The sequence below is a fragment of the Triticum urartu genome, chromosome 5A (assembly GCF_056163025.1).
Source record: "Triticum urartu cultivar PI428250 chromosome 5A, HENAU_Tu73, whole genome shotgun sequence".
In the NCBI taxonomy this organism is placed as follows: domain Eukaryota; kingdom Viridiplantae; phylum Streptophyta; class Magnoliopsida; order Poales; family Poaceae; genus Triticum; species Triticum urartu.
The window spans coordinates 233062514-233079729 of NC_141877.1; the positions used below are offsets into that span (position 1 = coordinate 233062514).

Here is a 17216-nt window from a genome sequence, read left to right on the forward strand (position 1 = left end):
CCTCGAGCTAGTTGGCGTTGGTGGTCGCGCAGCCTGGGCTCGGAGCCCCCGGCTCATCAGTGGCGACGAGCGTGGAACTTGACGAAGAGCTCCAGCGCATTCTTGCGTCGTTGTATCAACGGTTCGAAGAGGTCGATGATTCTTTTGCTGCAGTGATGGACTTGTCTTTTATGGAGTCCATTACAGCGAGCATTAAGGGGATGTAGGGCCGGCACAGCCAGAAATGGCAGGCACTCAGGGATCAATGCAAGTCTGCCAACAAAGTGGATTAGCAACTGAGGGACAAGGGTAGAGAGCTACGCGACTCGCATAGCAAGCAGTTCCAGGTCCTGATGAGACAATCTCGATGGCCTGGGAGGATGTCATTGCCCGGGAGGCTCGCATGGCGGAGCGCAAGGCGCTTCTGGATGCCAGAGAGCAGAACATCTCTTCTTGGGAGGAGAATCTTGAGCTCACCCTCCATGCCAAGGACGATGATCTGGAAGCCCTCGTGCAGCAGCGCACCAAGGAGCTAGAGGACAAGCACAAGGCCGCTCTGGATGCCCTCATTGCTGATTCTACTACCCAGCTGAAGAAACTTGCTGATGACCTACCCGCTGCTTCCTCTACCAAGACTGACCTCGACCAACAAGTGACCAAGCCGTCGGAAGAGTTTGCCGGGAGTGCCAAGGAGGTCTCGACCCTCAAGGAGGAGGCGCAGAAAGCAGAGATCCTTCTGAAGGATGTACAAGTGGAACTCTCCTCTAAGAGCCAAGGCCTTGAGACTGCCAACGACACCATTGAAGATCCAAAGGCCAGGATTGGCACCTTGGAGAGCTCGGTAGAATCTAGCGAGGCCCGTGAGCAGCAGCTGACAAAAGATCTGGATACCGCAAGGCGTCTCCGGAAGGATGCAGAGGACAAGCTGGCGAATAATTCCGAGCAGGTTGACCTCTGGATCAAGAGCTTGATTGATGTTGCCGAGCGCCTCACTTCTCAGACTACAGCGATGGGCTAGAAGGGCCAGTCTTTTCGGCTAGCAGGCAAGAGGTCCCGAGCGTCAAGCTAGTGGTCTTCTTCAACGAGCTGATTGACAAGCTGAAGGTGCATGAAGAGGGAAGGGCCGGTCGCTTCATGACCAAATCCCGGAAACTTGCCCGCGGTGCCCTCTTCATGGTTTTGAGCAATATCGCCTGCCGCCATCCGGACCTCGACCTTGCCGATGGCTTCAAGAAGCCGCCGGAGGGCGCGGACATCCCTGCTGCCGAGTAAAAGGCTGCCCCCTCGCTGCCAAAGTCCTTTCTATCCCAACATCTCCACATAGTCGCCAGGCCCGGTGCTGAACCATTCCCATCACTGCACTGTCCTGTAACAAAACATGATGCATGCCCTGTGTTTAGACGTCATTTTATTTGTGCTTGCATGGAACTGATGTTTTTTCTCAATCTTAATTGCGTGTTTATCCTTCTAGAGTTCACCCGCCAGTGTTTGTATGATTAGTCCCTATGCATGTTTTGGTTGCCTGTCGGTATCATATTTGTCCTGATTGTTGTAAGGGGTTGGCCCTTAGCGTTCATCTTGGCGTGGATGCATCCCGGCAGGTTTTTCCTTGGTAGTTTTCGACGCAGCCACTCATTTTGCGAGCAGGCTCGGAACAGAACAAGGGTGCAGACAAAAAAGCTAGCAAGGTGCCATTACACGAACGATTTCCTCATACGAACACTATAATACACAAGGGATAGACAAACCCAAAATCTTAAATTCATAAAGGAGTAATGACTGCATGGACTTAGCTTTTGTCCTTGTTTCCTCCCATTCCCTTCAACTGCGAGTGCTTGTCGCGCTCGCATGCTTCGGGAAGGATGGATGCCGTGAGCATAGCTCTCTGGTTCCCGGTAGGGGCCGATAGGAAACCATATGTATCTTGTGGACGGTAGGACGCGGTGCAAGGTACGACTGGTTACTCTCTCCTCCCATCCATACTTTTCAAACAATCTGGTGGCGGCTGGCATAGAAGTCACGCTAACGTGAACGGCCTTTCCGGAGCGCACTTGCCGGGGCGTCGATCAACGGATTCGCACCAGCACTCTACTCAGGATTTCCCTAAGCAAGGGAAAAGTTGAACCGAGTTTTGCATGGTACTCATCGACATTGCTGATGCTAAAACCCAGAGTGGCTCGATTGTCGATAAGTGGGAGCGGCGGAAAGAGAAACCTCATACCTATACACTTTGATCCTTTCCCTTGGACGGGGATGGTATGGCGATCACGCCGCCCAAACCACAGGAGTTGTCTCGCCTCCGCCATTACTGATTCTCGCTCTGCAGCAGCTGTGGCAGAGGGAGACGATGGAGATTGAACAGGGTGTGGGGGAAGCGACATCGCTCCCCCTCTCTTTTCCCATCACCCCCGCCTTTTCTTGGGCGTCATAGATGATGAAGCCGTTGATGCAGAAATTCATGATGAAGATGGTGTGCTGCATACGCTTCTTGGGTTCGCCCAACCACTTTCCCCTACATGGCACGCCAAAGATATCGTGAGAAACCACGTCCACCTATATGGGGCGATGAGCCCCTTATGGTTCGGCATGGGGGACGAGCACATTGCACAAAGAGCGTAGAACATTGTGCAGCACGACAGAGATCACACGGGCAATTTTACCTAGGTTCGGGCCACCGCAAGGCATAAAACCCTACTCCTGCTTTTGGTGGATTGATGGTGGATTGTGGTGGAAGCACATCACTCTTGCCTGACAGGGCTGCCTCGGGGCGAGAGCAGCTATGCGCGTATGAGTGTACAAGGGTCTGAAGCCCTTCTACGGTTGCCATAGGCCTCCTTTTATAGATCAAGGGGTCACCACAATGGCAAATCAGTCATTGAGAACTGATTAGATAGCAAACAGTGATATCGTACCTAACTCTGCTGGTAGGGCAGAGTGCATTAAATGCGTCGCTTAGTGTCACATCCTGGCCTGCCTGGCAAGCCTTGCCGGGCTATTTGGCCACCTTCTCCCCTATCTGCATGACACATCTCAGGATGGGTGTCATGTGGAGGTGATTTCCATAGGAAGTGGCTGCCAGGTGGCAAGAAACAGCCACCTAGTCACTTGGGGGCTTAACACCACACCGATCGATGACTTGATTCACTGTGAGGTGGAGCGGTGAAGCCTTGGTAGGGTAGTTTGCCTTCGGAGGGCCCGACAGGCCTGCCGGGACGGTCTTGAGGTTTGCCTTCGGGGTAACCTTGACCTCGCCAGGCTCTCCTGCCCGACAAAGGAGGTTTTCCCTTAGTGGTGTCTTGCTCCTTTGGCTTGACTTGATCTTCTTGATCCACACTCCGATTCCTCAAAGAGCTGATCACTTGTGCTTGGTCTGGTCTCGGATGTTGCAATCTTGCTTGGTGGTTTTGCTGTCCGTGCACAAGTCAGGGGGAAAACATACACCCCTGTTTGTGTACCCCGACAAGTGTCTACCCATCGTCAAGTACGGCTACAACTACGCAAGACATTCGACTACCTGCAAGTCCCCCTTCGAGGTTGTCTACGGCTTCAATCTATTGTCCCCATTGGACATTCTACCTCTACCCATACAAGAGCGCATCAACATGGACGCAAGTGCTAGAGCGAGCTATCTCAAGAAGGTGCATGAAGATACAAGGCACACAATCTAGCGCCAAGTCCAATGCCTCGTGACCAAGATCGATATCAACAAGAACCCCATGATATTCAACAAAGGAGATCTTGTGTGGCTACACCTTTGCAATGAATGCTTCCCCGACGAACGCAACTCCAAGCTTCTACCTCGAGCCGATGGACCCTTCAAGGTGGTAGAACGCTACGACAACAACACCTACAAGATCGACATCCCACGCGACAAGTACTCCGTAAGCGACATATTCAATGTCAAGGTTCTCTCTCCCTACCATGGTGATGAGGCTTTTGATCCAACGTCGAATCTTTCCCAGGGGGGGAGATGATGCGGAGCATCCTACTATCATCCCCATGGACCTACCTTCGTCTCCTATGACACCACATGGACCAATGACAAGAGCTCGAGCTATCGAAACTAAGGTGAACTCATTCCTCTCTGAACTACCACTTTCTACATGTGAGACATGGCTACTACCTCAAGTGGAGACCTTATGTGTGATCAGGTACTTAGAGGAAAGCCACGGAGCAACTACATCCATCAGACAAGACGACGATGACACCAAGTACAAGGATCAAGAGAAGAAGTTGCCAGAAAACCTACAGCCACCGGACGACTGGACCGAACGTCCGACGCCTGAAGCACCAGCCAGCCATCCCAAGTCCCTGCCAGCGTACGATATAGTGGCCGGAGGACCGACACGGTCCGAACGTCTGACACCTCCCAACCGTTGAACGACTGAGCCCCTCCGGACATCCAGTGTCACCCAACAGAAGGGAAATTAATGGAACTCTGAAGACCTCCAGACGACCGACGACCGGATATCTGATCCCTACCGGAAATCCGACGCTGACCAATCCGAGCTAAAACACCGGACGTCTGATCCCTATCGGACGACCAGACCCTCACGAGCCGCCAGACATCCGGTAGCTGCCGGACGACCGACACCTGTCTGCGCACAGCGTGTTGGGCCGAGGACCATGTACCCCTTTGTCCACTTAGACTTTAAGCACTCCTCCTTCTCCTCCCTCTTTCTAGGGTTAGCAAAGGATTATCACATTTTGGAGATAGAGATTTGCTCATCCACTTGATACATACTCCATTGGAGACTGAGGCCTACAGGAGAAGACCCCAAGTGGATTTAAGACCCCACAAGGGAAGATCCCCTCGTGGATTCGAGACCCCATCTCTGGATCGGGAAGAACTACCGCCTCTTGTATCGTCCTTTATTGTGTTTGAATCTTGTATCACTCTTTGTGTTCATGGATCTAGCACATGTGTGATTGTTCTCTGGTTGATTTGAGTGTTTCCCCTCGTGATTTCCCTTGTGTTTTCCCTCATGTTCATCGTGTTCCTTATAGGATCCCCTCCATTTCGTGAAAGATCGACCCTAGGGTTCCCACCCTACATCACTTACTGGTGGGTCCCATGTCTGTTCTCTCTCTCCTCCCCTTCTATGTTTAGACACACGGGCAAACATGAAGAACCCGTGGCGGTGTTGCCGTTGACCGTATCTGGACGCGTCCACAAGTTATGGCACCAGTTTTCATGTACTACTAGTAGTATATGTAACAAGTTTAGGAACAAAAGTGACCGTGACGGACAAGTTAGGCTAGTAGTAGTACTATTTATCTACCAATAATTAAATGCATGGATAATTTTTTATATTTTTGACTTTCTATAATTAATTTGATACGGCTCTAGCAGAACATTCAATCGAACAAACCATAGGTTTCATTCAGGCTGACTGCAACTTTACATTCATACCACGATCGAACTAAAATAAGTGAAAATGATAAATCCCAAACATTCAGATTTTCAGCATGGCAATCCGAACGTTTTTCATGGCATATTTAGATCACGCGGTGGCGGCGGAAGCGTCTTGCGGCTGGAAGCGGCTCCTCTGTCGTGCTCCATGTGTCATCAGGCCACTGCCTGGCGACGACGGCGGCGTCTTGCACCATTGTTGGCGTACTCCTGGACATTGGCCATAGCTTCAAGGAAGGCCAGAATGTTCTGGACTTCGGTCTCTAGGAGCTAGTCAACTGGCGGGAGGCGGTAACTAGTGTTGGTGCAAGGAAGTGGTTAACAGCGGCGATCCATGCCGCTGATGGGAGTAGTAGCACCAGCATGGGTGAAGGAAATATGCCCTAGAGGCAATAATAAAGTTATTATTTATTTCCTTATATCATGATAAATGTTTATTATTCATGCTAGAATTGTATTAATCGGAAACATAATACATGTGTGAATACATAGACAAACAGTGTGTCACTAGTATGCCTCTACTTGACTAGCTCGTTGATCAAAGATGGTTATGTTTCCTAACCATAGACATGAGTTGTCATTTGATTAACGGGATCACATCATTAGGAGAATGATGTGATTGATTTGACTCATTCTGTTAGCTTAGCACTTGATCGTTTAGTTTGTTGCTATTGCTTTCTTCATGACTTATACATGTTCCTATGACTATGAGATTATGCAACTCCCGTTTACCGGAGGAACACTTTGTGTGCCACCAAATGTCACAGCGTAACTGGGTGATTATAAAGGTGCTCTACAGGTGTATCCGAAGGTTCTTATTGGGTTGGCGTATTTCGAGATTAGGATTTGTCACTCCGATTGTCGGAGAGGTATCTCTGGGCCCACTCGGTAATGCACATCACTATAAGCCTTGCAAGCCTTGCAACTAATGAGTTAGTTGTGGGATGATGAATTACGAACGAGTAAAGAGACTTGCTGGTAACGAGATTGAACTAGATATTGAGATACCGATGATTGAATCTCGGGCAAGTAACATACCGATGACAAAGGGAACAACGTATTTTGTTATGCGGTTTGACCGATAAAGACTTCGTAGAATGTGTAGGAGCCAATATGAGCATCCAGGTTCCGCTATTGGTTATTGACCAGAGACGTGTCTCGGTCATGTCTACATAGTTCTCGAACCCGTAGGGTCCGCACGCTTAAAGTTCGATGACGGTTATATTATGAGTTTATGTGTTTTGATGTACCGAAGGTAGTTTGGACTCCCGGATGAGATCGGGGACATGACGAGGAGTCTCGAAATGGTCAAGATGTAAAGATCGATATATTGGACGACTATATTCGGACACCGGAAAGGTTCCGAGTGATTCGGGTATTTATCAGAGTACCGGGGAGTTACGGGAATTCGCCGGGGAGTGTATGGGCCTTATTGGGCTTTAGGGGAAAGAGAGAGAGGCAGGCCGCATGCCCCCCAAGGCCTAGTCCGAATTGGACTAGAGGGAAGGGTTGCGCCCCCTCCTTCCTTCTCTTCTCTTTTCCCTTTCCTTCTCTCCTACTCCTACTACTTGGAAGGGCTCCTAGTTCTACTAGGAAAGGGGGAATCCTACTCCCGGTGGGAGTAGGACTCCCCTAGGGCGCACCATAGAGAGAGCCGGCCCCTCCCCTCCTCCACTCCTTTATATACGTGGCCAAGGGGCACCCCATAGACACAACAATTGCTCTCTTGATCTCTTAGCCGTGTGCGGTGCCCCCCTCCACCATAATCCACCTTGATCATATCGTAGCAGTGCTTAGGCGAAGCCCTGCGTCGGTAGAACATCATCATCGTCACCACGCCGTCGTGCTGATGAAACTCTCCCTCAACGCTCGGCTGGATCAGAGTTCGAGGGACGTCATCGAGTTGAACGTGTGCAGAACTCGGAGGTGCCGTGCGTTCGGTACTTGATCGGTCGGATCGTGAAGACGTACAACTACATCAACCGCGTTGTGCTAACGTTTTCGCTTTCGGTCTACGAGGGTACGTGGACACACTCTCCCTCTCGTTGCTATGCATCACCATGATCTTACGTGTGCGTAGGAAATTTTTTGAAATTACTACGTTCCCCAACAGTGGCATCCGAGCTTGGTTTTATGCGTAGATGTCATATGCACGAGTAGAACACAAGTGAGTTGTGGGAGATATAAGTCATACTGCTTACCAGCATGTCATACTTTGGTTCGGCGGTATTGTTGGATGAAGCGGCCCAGACCGACATTACGCGTACGCTTACGCGAGACTGGTTCTACCGACGTGCTTTGCACACAGGTGGCTGGCGGGTGTCAGTTTCTCCAACTTTAGTTGAACCGAGTGTGGCTACGCCCGGTCCTTGCGAAGGTTAAAACAGCACCAACTTGACAAACTATCATTGTGGTTTTGATGCGTAGGTATGAACGGTTCTTGCTAAGCCCATAGCAGCCACGTAAAACTTGCAACAACAAAGTAGAGGACGTCTAACTTGTTTTTGCAGGGCATATTGTGATGTGATATGGTCAAGACATGATGCTAAATTTTATTGTATGAAATGATCATGTTTTGTAACCGACTTATCGGCAACTGGTGGGAGCCATATGGTTGTCGCTTTATTGTATGCAATGCAATCGCCCTGTAATGCTTTACTTTATCACTAAGCGGTAGCGATAGTCGTGGAAGCATAAGATTGGTGAGACGACAACGATGCTACGATGGAGATCAAGGTGTCGCGCCGGTGACGATGGTGATTATGACAGTGCTTCGGAGATGGAGATCACAAGCACAAGATGATGATGGCCATATCATATCACTTATATTGATTGCATGTGATGTTTATCTTTTATGCATCTTATCTTGCTTTGATTGACGGTAGCATTATAAGATGATGTCTCACTAAATTTCAAGAAAAAGTGTTCTCCCTAAGTATGCACCGTTGCCAAAGTTCGGCGTGCCCAGACACCACGTGATGATCGGGTGTGATAAGCTCTACGTTCAAATACAACGGGTGCAAAACAGTTGCACACGCAGAATACTCAGGTTAAACTTGACGAGCCTAGCATATAACAGATATGGCCTTGGAACACTAAGACCGAAAGGTTGAGCGTGAATCATATAGTAGATATGATCAACATAGTGATGTTCACCATTGAAACTACTCCATCTCACCTGATGATCGGACATGGTTTAGTTGATATGGATCACGTGATCACTTAGAGGATTAGAGGGATGTCTATCTAAGTGGGAGTTCTTAAGTAATATGATTAATTGAACTTAAATTTATCATGAACTTAGTCCTGGTAGTATTAGCATATCTATGTTGTAGATCAATAGCTCGCGTTTAGCTCCCCTGTTTTATTTTTGATATGTTCCTAGAGGAAACTAAGTTGAAAGATGTTAGTAGCAATGATGCGGATTGGATCCGTGATCTGAGGTTTATCCTCACCGCTACAAAGAAGAATTATGTCCTTGATGCACCGCTAGGTGACAAACCTATTGCAGGAGCAGATGCAGATGTTGAACGTTTGGCTAGCTCAATATGATGACTACTTGATAGTTTAGTGCACCATGCTTAAACGGCTTAGAATCGGGACTTCAAAGACGTTTTGAATGTCATGGACCATATGAGATGTTCCAGGAGTTGAAGTTAATATTTCAAGCAAATACCCGAGTTGAGACATATGAAGTCTCCAACAAGTTCTATAGCTAAAAGATGGAGGAGAATAGCTCAAGCAGTGAGCATGTGCTCAAATTGTCTGGGTACTACAATCACTTGAATCAAGTGGGAGTTAATCTTCTAGATAAAATAGTGATTGACAGAATTCTCTAGTCACCATCACCAAGTTAGTAGAACTTCGTGATGAACTATAATATGCAAGGGATAACGGAAATGATTCCCAAGCTCTTCGTGATGCTGAAATTGACGAAGGTAGAAATCAAGAAAAGCATCAAGTGTTGATGGTAAACAAAACCACTAGTTTCAAGTAAAGGGACAAAAGGAAGAAAGGGGAACTTCAAGAAGAACAGCAAGCAAGTTGCTTCTCAAGTGAAAAAACCCAAGTCTGGACCTAAGCCTGAAACTAAGTGCTTCTACTGCAAAGGGACTGGTCACTGGAAGCGGAACTACCCCAAGTAATTGGCGGATAAGAAGGATGGCAAAGTGAACATAGGTATATTTGATATACATGTTATTGATGTGTACTTTACTAGAGTTTATAGCAACCCCTCAGTATTTGATACTAGTTCAGTTGCTAAGAATAGTAACTCGAAACGGGAGTTGCAGAATGAACAGGGACTAGTTAAGGGTGAAGTGACGATGTGTATTGGAAATGGTTCCAATATTGATATGATCATCATCGCACACTCCCTATACTTTCGGGATTAGTGTTAAACCTAAAATAAATGTTATTTAGTGTTTGCGTTGAGCATGAATATGATTGGATCATGTTTATTGCAATGCGGTTATTCATGTAAGTTAGAGAATAATTGTTTTTCTGTTTACATGAATAAAACCTTCTATGGACATACACCCAATGAAAATGGTTTGTTGGATCTCGATCGTGGTGATACACATTTTCATAATATTGAAGCCAAAAGATGCAAAGTTAATAATGATAGTGCAACGTATTTGTGGCACTGCCGTTTAGGTTATATTGGTGTAAAGCGCATGAAGAAAATCCATGTTGATGGGCTTTTGGAATCACTTGATTACGAATCAGTTGATGCTTGCGAACCATGCTTCATGGGAAAGATGACTAAGACTCCGTTCTCCGGAACAATGGAGCGAGCAATAGATTTGTTGGAAATCATACATACTGATGTATGTGGTCCGATGAATATTGACGCTCGCGGCAGGTATCATTATTTTCTGATCTTCACAGATGATTTGAGCAGATATGAGTATATCTACTTGATGAAACACAAGTCTGAAACATTTGAAAAGTTCAAAGAATTTCAGAGTGAAGTGGAGAATCATCGTAGCAAAAATAAAAGTTTCTACGATATGATCACAGAAGTAAAATATTTGAGTTACGAGTTTGGCCTTCAGTTAAAACAATGTGAAATAGTTTCACTACTCACGCCACCTGGAACACCACAGTGTAATGGTGTGTCCGAATGTCATAACCATACTTTATTAGATATGGTGCGATCTATGATGTCTCTTACCAATTTAACACTATCGTTTTGGGGTTATGCATTAGAGACAGCTACATTCACGTTAAATAGGGCACCATCTAAATACATTGAGAGGACACCGTATGAACTATGGTTTGGCAAGAAACCTAAGCTGTCATTTCTTAAAGTTTGAGGTTGCAATGCTTATGTGAAAAAGTTTCAACCTGATAAGCTCAAACCCAAATCGTAGAAGTGCATCTTCATAGGATACCCAAAAGAAAATGTTGGGTACACCTTCTATCACAGATCCGAAGGCAAGATATTCATTACTAAGAATGGATCCTTTCTAGAGAAGGAGTTTCTCTCAAAAGAAGTGAGTGGGAGGAAAGTAGAACTTGATGAGGTAACTGTACCTGCTCCCTTATTGCAAAGTAATTCATCACAGAAATCTGTTCCTGTGACTACTACACCCAATAATAAAGTTATTATTTATTTCCTTATATCATGATAAATGTTTATTATTCATGCTAGAATTGTATTAACCGGAAACATAATACATGTGTGAATACGTAGACAAACAGAGTGTCACTAGTATGCCTCTACTTGACTAGCTCGTTGATCAAAGATGGTTATGTTTCCTAACCATAGACATGAGTTGTCATTTGATTAACGGGATCACATCATTAGGAGAATGATGTGATTGATTTGACCCTTTCTGTTAGCTTAGCACTTGATCATTTAGTTTGTTTCTATTGCTTTCTTCATGACTTATACATGTTCCTATGACTATGAAATTATGCAACTCCCGTTTACCGGAGGAACACTTTGTGTGCCACCAAATGTCACAACGTAACTGGGTGATTATAAAGGTGCTCTACAGGTGTATCCGAAGGTGCTTGTTGGGTTGGCGTATTTGGAGATTAGGATTTGTCACTCCGATTGTCGGAGAGATATCTCTGGGCCCACTCGGTAATGCACATCACTATAAGCCTTGCAAGCATTGCAACTAATGAGTTAGTTGCGGGATGATGAATTATGGAACGAGTAAAGAGACTTGCCGATAACGAGATTGAACTAGATATTGAGATACCGACGATTGAATCTCGGGCAAGTAACATACCGATGACAAAGGGAACAATGTATGTTGTTATGCGGTTTGACCGATAAAGACTTCGTAGAATATGTAGGAGCCAATATGAGCATCCAGGTTCCGCTATTGGTTATTGACCGGAGACGTGTCTCGGTCATGTCTACATAGTTCTCGAACCCGTAGGGTCCGCACGCTTAAAGTTCGATGACGGTTATATTATGAGTTTATGTGTTTTGATGTACCGAAGGTAGTTCGGACTCCCGGATGAGATCGGGGACATGACGAGGAGTCTCGAAATGGTTGAGACGTAAAGATCGGTATATTGGATGACTATATTCGGACACCGGAAAGGTTCTGAGTGATTCGGGTATTTATCGGAGTACCGGGGAGTTACGGGAATTCGTCGGGGAGTGTATGGGCCTTATTGGGCTTTAGGGGAAAGAGAGAGTGGCAGGCCGCGCTCCCCCCAAGGCCTAGTCCAAATTGGACTAGGGGGAAGGGTTGCGCCCCCTCCTTCCTTCTCTTCTCTTTTCCCTTTCCTTCTCTCCTACTCCTACTACTTGGAAGGGCTCCTAGTTCTACTAGGAAAGGGGGAATCCTACTCCCGGTGGGAGTAGGACTCCCCTAGGGCGCACCATAGAGGGGGCCGGCCCCTCCCCTCCTCCACTCCTTTATATACGTGGCCAAGGGGCACCCCATAGACACAACAATTGATCTCTTGATCTCTTAGCCGTGTGCGGTGCCCCCCTCCACCATAATCCACCTCGATCATATCGTAACGGTGCTTAGGCGAAGCCCAGCGTCGGTAGAACATCATCATCGTCACCACTCCGCCGTGCTAACGAAACTCTCCCTCAACACTGGGCTGGATCGGAGTTCGAGGGACATCATCGATTTGAACGTGTGCAGAACTCGGAGGTGTCGTGCGTTCGGTACTTGATCGGTCAGATCGTGAAGACGTACGACTACATCAACCGCGTTGTGCTAACGCTTCCGCTTTCGGTCTACGAGGGTACGTGGACACACTCTCCCCTCTCATTGTTATGCATCACGATGATCTTACGTGTGCGTAGGAAATTTTTTGAAATTACTACGTTCCCCCACAATGGGGACATGCATTGGGAATGGCGCGACAGAGACATTCGTGTGCACAGGCATGGGCGTGCGCGGGTGCATGCGCTGGCAGGTGCACGGGTGCGTGAAAGTTAGCGGGGACCTCGTGGAACCCCGTGGCTTCAAGCTCGGCGACAGTGTGCGGCTCCGAGCCCATGAATGCCATGGGGATGGGCACTGGCGCAGTCGGGGCGACAGGAGCTAGAACTGGAGCGGGGACAGGCACAGTGTCTTCCCGCAAGGCCAGTTCAAGCTCGTCCCAAAGTGATGTTGGGAAAACATAGCATGCAATTTCAAAATTTTCCTATGCTCACGCAAGATCTATCTAGGAGATGCATAGCAACGAGAGGGGGAGAGTGTGTCTATGTACCCTCGTAGACCAAAAGCGGATGCGTTCGACAACACAGTTGATGTAGTCGAACTTCTTCTCGTTATGACCGATCAAGCACCGAACGTACGACACCTCCGAGTTCTGCACACGTTCAGCTCGATGACGTCCCTCGAACTCTTGGTCCAGTAGAGTGTCAAGGAAGTAGATGAGTTCCGTCAGCACGATGACGTGGTGACGGTGATGGTGAAGTGATCCGCGCAGGGCTTCGCCTAAGCACTATGAAGATATGACCAGAGGCGTAAACTATGGAGGGGGGCGCCGCACATGGATAACAATTGTTGGTGTGTGTTCTAGGAGCCCCCTCCCACGTATATATAGGTGGCAGGGGGAGGGGAGCTGCCATGGGGCACCTCAAGTAGGAGGAATCCTACTTGGGCCCCTAATCCAATTCGGCCCCCTTTCCTTATTACCGGAAGGGGAAAAGGGAAGAGAGGGGGAGGAAGGAAAGGGGGGCCGGACCCCCTCCTCCTTCTCCAATTCATCCTCTTTCCTCAGGGGGAGGGTGCACCACCCTTTTTGGGATGTGTGCTCCCCTCCTATGGCCCATAAGGCCCATTAATCCCCGGTGGAGTTCCGGTAACCCCCCGGTACTCCGATATGTACCCGGTACACCCCGAAACACTTCCGGTGTCCGAATACCATCGTCCTATATATGAATCTTTACCTCTCGACCATTTCGAGACTCCTTGTCATGTCCATGATCTCATCCAGAACTCGGAACAACATTCAGTCACCAAATCACATAACTCATATAATACAAAATCGTCATCAAACGTTAAGCATGCGGACCCTACGGGTTCGAGAACCATGTAGACATCACCAAGACACCTCTCCAGTCAATAACCGATAGCGGAACCTGGATGCTCATATTGGTTCCCACATATTATATGAAGATATTTATCGGTCATACCATAATGACAACATACGTTATTCCCTTTGTCATCGGTATGTTACTTTCCTGAGATTCGATCGTCAGTATCTTCATACCTAGTTCAATCTTATTACGGGCAAGTCTCTTTACTCGTTCCGTAATACGCCATCCCGCAACTAACTCATTAGTCACATTTCTTGCAAGGCTTCTTATGATGTGTATTACCGAGAGGGCCTAGAGATACCTCTTCGATACTCAGAGTGACAAATCCTAATCCCGATCTATGCCAACCCAACAAACACCTTTGGATATACCTATAGAGCATCTTTATAATCACCCAGTTAAGTTGTGACGTTTGATAGCACACAAGGTATTTCTCTGGTATCCGGGAGTTGCATAATCTCATAGTCAAAGGAATATGTATATGACATGAAGAAAGCAATAGTAATAAAACTTAACGATCAATATGCTAAGCTAACAGATGGGTCTTGTCCATCACATCATTCTCCTAATGATGTGATCACGTTCATCAAATGACAACATATGTCTATGGTTAGGAAACTTAACCATCTTTGATTAACGCGCTAGTCTAGTAGAGGCTTACTAGGGACACGGTGTTTTGTCTATGTATCCACACATGTATCAAGTTTCTGGTTAATACAATTCTAGCATGAATAATAAACATTTATCATGATATAAGGAAATATGAAATAACAACTTTATTATTGCCTCTAGGGCATATATCCTTCAGTCTCCTACTGCACTAGAGTCAATAATCTGGATTACATTGTAATGATTCTAACACCCATCGAGTCTTGGTGTTGATCATGTTTTGCTCGTTGAAGAGGCTTAGTCAACGGGTCTGCCACATTCAAATATGTATGTATGTTGCAAATCTCTATGTCTCCCTCCTTGACTTGATCATGGATGGAGTTGAAGCGTCTCTTGATGTGTTTGGTTCTTTTGTGAAATATGGATTCCTTTGCTGAGGCAATTGCTCCAGTATTGTCACGAAAGATTTTCATTGGACCCGATGCACTAGGTATTACACCTAGATCGGATATGAACTCCTTCATGCAGACTCCTTCATTTGCTGCTTCTGAAGCAGCTATGTACTCTGCTTCACATGTAGATCCCGCCACAACGCTCTATTTGGAACTGCACCAACTGACAGCTCCACCATTCAATATAAATACATATCCGGTTTGTGACTTAGAGTCATCCAGATCAGTGTCAAAGCTAGCATCGACGTAACCATTTACGACGAGTTCTTTGTCACCTCCATAAACGAGAAACATATCCTTAGTCCTTTTTAGGTATTTCAGGATATTCTTGACCGCTGTCCAGTGATCCACTCCTGGATTACTTTGGTACCTCCCCGCTAAACTTATAGCAAGGCACACATTAGGTCTGGTACACAACACAACATACATGATAGAACCTATGGCTGAGGCATAGGGAATAACTTTCATTTCTCTCTATCTTCTGTAGTGCTCGGGCATTGAGTCTGACTCAACTTCACACCTTGTAACATAGACAAGAACCCTTTCTTTGACTGATCCATTTTGAACTTTTTCAAAACTTTATCAAGGTATGTGCTTTGTGAAAGTCCAATTAAGCGTCTTGATCTATCTCCATGGATCTTGATGCCTAATATATAAGCAGCTTCACCGAGATCTTTCATTGAAAAACTCTTATTCAAGTATCCTTTTATGCTATCTAGAAATTCTATATCATTTCTAATGAACAATATGTCATCCACATATAATATTAGAAATGCTACAGAGCTCCCACTCACTTTCTTGTAAATACAGCCTTCTCCAAAAGTCTGTATAAAACCATATGCTTTGACCACCTCATCAAAGCATATATTCCAACTCCGAGATGCTTGCACTAGTCCGATCGCTGGAGCTTGCACACTTTGTTAGCACCTTTAGGATCGACAAAACCTTCTGGTTGCATCATATACAACTCTTCTTTAAGAAATCCATTAAGGAATGCAGTTTTGACGTCCATTTTCCAGATTTCATAATGATAAAATGCGACAATTGCTAACATGATCTGGACAGACTTAAGCATCTCTACGGGTGAGAAAGTCTCATCATAGTCAACTCCTTGAACTTGTCAAAAACCTTCCGCAACAAGTCGAGCTTTTTAAATAGTAACATTACCATCAGCGTCAGTCTTCTTCTTGAAGATCCATTTATTCTCTATGGCTCGTGATCATCAGGCAAGTCAAACAAAGTCCACACTTTGTTTTCATACATGGATCCTATCTCGGATTTCATGGCCTCAAGCCATTTATCGGAATCTGGGCTCATCATTGCTTCTTCATAGTTGGTAGGTTCGTCATGGTCTAGTAACATGACTTCTAGAATAGGATTACCGTACCACTCTTGTGTGGAACGTGCTCTAGTTGACCTACGAGCTTCGATAGTAACTTGATCTGAAGTTTCATGATCATTATCATTAGCTTCCTCTCTAGTTGGTGTGGGCATCACAAGAATGGTTTTTTGTGATGAGCTACTTTCCAATTCAAGAGAAGGTACAATTACCTCATCAAGTTATACTTTCCTCCCACTCACTTTTTTCGAGAGAAACTCCTCTAAAAAGGATCCATTCTTAGCAACAAAGATCTTGCCTTCGGATCTGTGATAGAAGGTGTACCCAACAGTTTCTTTTGGGTATCCTATGAAGACGCACTTCTCCGATTTGGGTTCGAGCTTATCAGGCTGAAGGTTTTTCATATAAGTATCGCAACCCCAAACTTTAAGAAACGACAGCTTAGGTTTCTTGCCAAACCATAGTTCATACGATGTCGTCTCAATGGATTTAGATGGTGCCCAATTTAATGTGAATGCAACTGTCTCTAATGCATAACCCCAAAACGATAGTGGTAAATCGGTGAGAGACATCATAGATCGCACCAAACCTAATAAAGTACGGTTACGACGTTCGGACACACCATTCCACTGTGGTGTTCCAGATGGCGTAAGTAGTGAATTATTCCACATTGTTTTAAATGAAGGCCAAACTCCTAACTCTAATATTCGCCTCCATGATCAGATCGTAGAAACTTTATTTTCTTGTTACAATGATTCTCCACTTCACTCTGAACTTCTTTGAACTTTTCAAATGTTTCAGACTTGTGTTTCATCAAGTAGATATACCCATATCTGCTCAAATCATCTGTGAAGGTCAGAAAACAACGATACCCATCGCGGGCCTCAACAC

At 46.1% G+C, this 17216-nt stretch overlaps 1 pseudogene; it reads left to right on the plus strand.

Moving 5' to 3' along the window:
- Positions 1 to 200: 200 nt before the first annotated feature.
- On the plus strand, positions 201 to 997 carry LOC147970896 (uncharacterized; annotated as a pseudogene).
- The last annotated feature ends 16219 nt before the right edge of the window (positions 998 to 17216 follow it).